The sequence below is a fragment of the Aspergillus pseudotamarii genome (assembly GCF_009193445.1).
Source record: "Aspergillus pseudotamarii strain CBS 117625 unplaced genomic scaffold BDV38scaffold_1, whole genome shotgun sequence".
NCBI classification, from domain to species: domain Eukaryota; kingdom Fungi; phylum Ascomycota; class Eurotiomycetes; order Eurotiales; family Aspergillaceae; genus Aspergillus; species Aspergillus pseudotamarii.
Genome location: NW_022475015.1, coordinates 621666 through 627665, shown reverse-complemented (window position 1 = coordinate 627665; position 6000 = coordinate 621666).

Sequence of the window (6000 nt, the reverse complement as noted above, 5' to 3'; positions counted from 1 at the left end):
GTCGACTGAGGGATGTTGTGCCAGAAGGTATAGTAATAAATTCATTAGAGGGGATTTATGGTGCGATGGTGAGGCGGTGAAGGGTAGTCCGCATATCCGCGGTTCGGTCAATGAAAGTTCCTGCAGAAAGGCAGGTGGAAGAAAGGGAGGGGGAAAGGGAAGGAAAGAGAAAGGCAGAGAGAGATAAACAGGTTAATCAATCAGGGTCCTTTTGGGTGCAAGGGGTGCGCCCCACGGACATTTTAAGTAATGTTGTCGATCTTACACAACATTCCTGGAAGGTATTAAATCAACATCATAATAAATAATTAATTTGTTGTATTAATAGCAGTTGTGTTCCGCTCCCTGTTGGTATCCGTGGAAGTAACGAACTGACAACCGAGGATCCGTGCCAAGCTTTCAGCCCTACAAGGCAATTGGTTCTCACGGTTGAAAGTATGGGGACCTTTTTTTTGGCCCTGTTTGCTACTGGCCAGTTGCCCTATGGCCTCGCGTATTCTGCATGGTTTCCTAGAATGGGAGCATGAGTGGATAAACCTCGGAATATTTCCCAAGGACTCGTAAGCGGCGACCATTGATTCTCTACTGTGTAGCACTACACTCCAAGGATGCATCCTGCGAAGAAACAGGAAATATCCCGACCAAAGAAAACGAAATCACTTACTTCATTCGGACGTGGCTATTATTGTCCACGCCACTGGTGCAGTGCTACCTACACAGTAATTTCTTTATATGGCAACTGAACCTCCAAGCGAATTAATTTAATTGGTATGTGGTTGCCTAGAGGGGAGCTATGGTTCTTCCCCCCAGGCGGGTTTGTCTCTACCTAAGCAACCCACATGATCGATTGTGTACCTCATAGGGGAAATCGATCCAGGCAAAATAATTTCGTCTCCACAGAGTTCGTGGCCTTTGTACTATTTCCATATATAGAAGTGCTTCATTTCAGAACAACTCCCTGGGACGAGGGGGTGTTCCATACCAGAACGGTACGATACCAGTAAAGAGTACGGAGTACGGAGTAATCGTACGTATTCTGATTGGGAATGTTGCTGCCTGCGCAAAAAAAGAAGTGCCTTACTTCTGGCGTCATTTGTCTGAATCAGGATTAGTGACCGCCCCAACTACTTTTAGCCGCCGTTAGTTTGGTGGAGTTCAATGGGGGTTCCTCTCAAAATGAGCCAATCGTTTCCCAATAGTGGAGGAATCCTTACGGCGGATCGCGGATACCTCCTCTTCGTCTGTGTTGAATTCCCATGGTGTAATGGTGTAAATTATGATTTGCGAAATAGACGCTGAATCGATTAGTGGGAGTACTGACCTGAAAAATAAAGCCAGTAATTTATTTTCCTCGATATACCATTTTTCCTCCCCAGATTCATGATAGGACGACCGCATGTTCTTAGTCAGCGGGAAGTAACGGCAGATGTGAGTCTCGAACTGTACAACCTAATTAATGTACTTAATGTATACCTTCATTTCCCTCCCCTTCATCTTTCCTTCTGCATGTGTTGGAACCCCTTCCATGAGCGTTTCAATAAATCCCCTATTGACTCTCCTATTTTCCGACACCTACTTATTGCAACCTTTGTGCCGAATAAATCCACTCGAAGTCCACATCTTTCACCGGTGATCGACCATCCCCAGACTGAGTTGGCATTGACCGAAGAGAGCTCTAGCGCCGTTGCTTTCTGACCGCCCACGTCCATCACCGCCTTTCTCTCAACTCCATCCTCTCAATGTTCTGGGACGCTTGTGAAATCATGGCTCGCCGTTTCTTCCCTGGCCAGAGTGCCGCCTTCGGCTTGAGTCTGCTACTGTTTACCTTTATGTTTTTACCCACGCTGGTCGTGTTGTTGGCGGTGATCGTCTTCTTTTTATTCTATTATCCTCGCTTGCGAAAGCCGGCCCATGAGCAGTAATCTGATACGGAGAACATAGCGAGAAATAAAAAGAAAACTAATTTCGGTATGATGCTTAATACCACGACCCTGTCGTATCATAGCGCTAACCATTCGTGCAGATCCTGACTGTACAATATATGATGCATGGCGCATGATGCATACGATTGATTCGATAATCGCTAATGGCTGAGGTTTACACGGAGTCATACGTTCTTTGTCAATTATGTACTATATCTTTCGATTGGGTTCCCATGGTCTTTACATTTCCTTATTGCCTTTCAGTTGATGCAATACCTCCAACGCTGTTTTCCTTTCAAAGCCGGCACAATGAAGATATCAAATTGTATTTCCGGAAAGGCAATTACCCTCCCAGATCGTGTTGCCCTTCCTACTCCGTACTGCTTACTGTAATTCATCTCATTGCTGTCAAATGTAGATATGCCAACTTAACTACTACGCCTTAGGCTTCCATTGGACTAACTTTCGGCATTCAATGCTTGGCTGCTTGGCTTACACTATTCTCTTGCGGCTGCAGGGTTCGAATCTCTTGGGTGTTCACACCGCCAATCAGAGCTCCTAGGATAATAACAAGGTAAAGCAAGGACTGGATATCCTCAAAGAGAATAGCCCTCGCGTCCCAGACAACTAGCGGGATATCATGGAATAGATGACGCTATATACCTTCACTATGACCCATCCGTTAAGTGCTATGTCTACCGACTTGTGCATAGAACGAGCCGAAGTCACTATGTCAACTTGGGTATTCCCGCCAAAACACGACCACCTGCCATTAGCCAACCTTATGTGTTATCCATATCGGCCGTTCGATATGGCTCTTGGATTTGTCCTACTTGGCAGCGGACTAAGCACGTGAATTGGTAGTGGTGAAGACAGTCGCGTAAAATATCACCATAGGGGAAGCGGTTATCCCTCGAACCACCTGCGTTTCTTTGTACTAATGGCAGGGATCCTCCGCCTTGGCTGTATGCCATACATTTATATTCACATTCCTACGTTTCAGTGCACTCAACGTCTCGGAGTCCCCTCCCCTCTTTTTTTTTTTTTTTTTTTTTTCAACTGGAATCCCGGGTCTATATAAAGCCCCTTCCATCTTCGTTCAGATTCTCAGTTTCTGTATTCCTTCTCTTCTCCAGGCTCACCATATATATCAAAATGTTCTACTAATGATCTTGCGACCACTATGACCGACATATGCCTTCAGGTCGTTTTCACTATATAGTAGGTTCCTCCATGGCAAGATCACTATCATTGTTCCCTATGAGAAAAGAGGAATTTGACTTCCCTGAGCTCGTTGGCTTCCCAAGCTCACCTGACCATAGACTGCCCGCAGGTGCGCATGCTCATCATCAATCCGAAGTCGTCTGGGCACCTCCTCCACGTCCCGTAGACGATCTATATACCGCTCCACCATGGTGGATAACTAAACGCAGATAAAGACTCTACGTTCACATTCGGTCACTCGTCCCTGGGCCACCGGGAACCGGAAAGATGAACATTTCAGCTTGAGTCGCCGAATTGTGCCATTTGGGCAATATGTTCTTCGGCATATGATGACAAGACTACTGCTGCAAGATTCGAATGCCTTGACAGCAGTACGGATCCAGGATAATTGTGGATCTCCTGATTTCTTGCTTGATACAGATGAGGAGAGTATGAAGTACTTCCATGCTCTGAGATGGCTAGGGAAACCAGTGGTGAATATCCCGTCTGTTAGAGTTTGCCAGTGGCATACAGATCTACAGACATCTATTGTGGAATGCAGGCAAGGATTTGTGCGACATGCTAATGCTGTTGTGGCTCTGATTACGGAGTGACCCTTAACGCGGTTCACATCTAGATTGCTACATTATATTGTCTATATCAGCTAACATATCACACACAAAAGCGGGAGACATATATCACGGATGAGACTCATCACTGCGTATAGCAACTAAAGGTATTGTACGATAGACCTGAAAGGAATTGAATTCTTGATTTCAAGTACATATCGTTGCCGACGAGGTATTCGCCCACGGGAAATTTTCTATGACTATGTCCGCTCTTTCCTCCACAGCCTCTTGAAAAACTTGGTTGGCGATGCTACGATGGAGAAACCCATATATCGAAGTATCTCACCATGAACATGCCACAATGTCCATTCCATATCGGCCAGTGAACAAGGTTCTCAGAGCGTTCAACATGTCATCTCCGCATGAATGCTTTCCTGATGCAGAGAAATGAACAGTCTTCCACCGGCCCCGACAATCCTGCACCAAATCGTGCGTTCGGTATGTGTCGACCTTAGAGAACTCCAACAGGCCATCTTGCGAGATTGCCGTCTCTACGCCCTTGCTTTCGTCATGTGGTGGGCCGCAAGAAATACCATCCATATCGATAAATTGCCCGTTATTGGCGAGTGGTTTCGTCAATATAACGACAGGGAGAACCCGCCATGTGAATCGATGGTACGGGAGCAGACGATGTTACTGTTCATTGGATCCATGGTGTCACACTACAATGGTAGATACCGGCACTTTATCCTGCAGCAAGCGAGAGGACAGTGTTAAATATTTCGGTCTTTTCGCTGAGGCAATGCATGCCTGCATTCCTGGAACCTGTCAATTTCTTAATGAAACCCGGGTATATCAATGCCCATTCGGCAACCCAGCAAAGATCTCCAAGCAACTACCCAGCTTCTAACACACACCTTCTCCATTTTGGTTAGATATCCAGGCACAGGCAAAACACGAACAATTGCAGCTACCACAATATCACAATATTCGTCACGCAGGTCCGCCGTGGGTTGATAGGAAAGGCCATTGGCCGTCCAAGTCCTGACCCACGTGCAAAGGTACCTGTTCACACTGTTTTTGGACCAAATCGCTAAAGTATTCCCCATCCGCAGTGGAGACAAGTACCGATGATCTCCTCAAAATTACGCAAGAAGATATTACAGAGTTGCGCTAATAGGAGAAGTGGCTAGATTTTAAACTTTTCCAGTCAGATAATTATAAAGAGAGATATTATCACCCAGAATTAACGTTTCTAAGCTTCGGAAACGAGGGGGGGCAACCTGCAAGCTACAGCCTGTGACGGCATGCCGGTTACCTCAATGTGCTCTGTCTAGGGGTGGTGTCCCCCAGCTGGCGTCGGTATAACGCTAAACTAAAGGGTCACCTTTTCAAACATACAGCCATGATGGCTGTAAAACGTACGTATCTAAGGTTTCATGGGGGACACAGTATAGAGCTACCATTTCATCTCGATGGAGAAGTCAAGGAAGAAGTCGGGAGAAAGAAGATATACGAAGTAATGGCAGGCTGAAAGGAAAAGCACCCTAGAATATGTCAGCAGAGTCAAGAGAGGCATGATAAACGGCGCCGGGAACGTCAACCAATGCCAAAGCAAGAGATTGTTCCCATGTCCAACAAATAGAACAGGCCGTGGCGGTCCAAGCTAGAAAGGCAGCGATGTTAGTGGCTGAAATAGCTACACCCAGTGCTCGTGGAATCGAGCAGCAAGGGGGTACGGGCAGCAAAATGAGCTAAGATTGAGAAGGTGCGTGTTTCACCTTGCGATACCAGCACGGGATGGGCTTCATTATAACAGATCATAACCCATTGCACTGCGTAGTATTTTGGTGCTAAAGAATGACGAAGTCTGTCCATGTGCTCTTTCGCAGGATAAACATGCCACGATCTTGTGTCGTACCTGCTGTGCTCAATTGCCGCCCTGCATTTACTGCACCTGGAGCCGAAAGTTCCACTGTGATGCACAGTTCCTCTCGCAAGAAAAGAATAGAGACATGTCCCTACATCAATCATGAGAATGGCCTGTTGACGAGCAATATCCGATGGGATACACTGACCTGAAATGTTGTCCGAGGGTTAGTACGGCGGCAAAGGGAAATTCTGCTTACATTGCAACAAGCTGGGCAAGCGGGCCATTTCCAAATTGCCGCTTAGACATAGAGATGCCGCTACGCTTTGATCTCCAGACAGTGGGAGACGCTATGGCGCGTCCCAAGACTCTTAGTGTCGCTACGAGCGCCGTGGGAACTCTTGATAGAAAGAGACTCCAGAACTCGTTTCGCCCA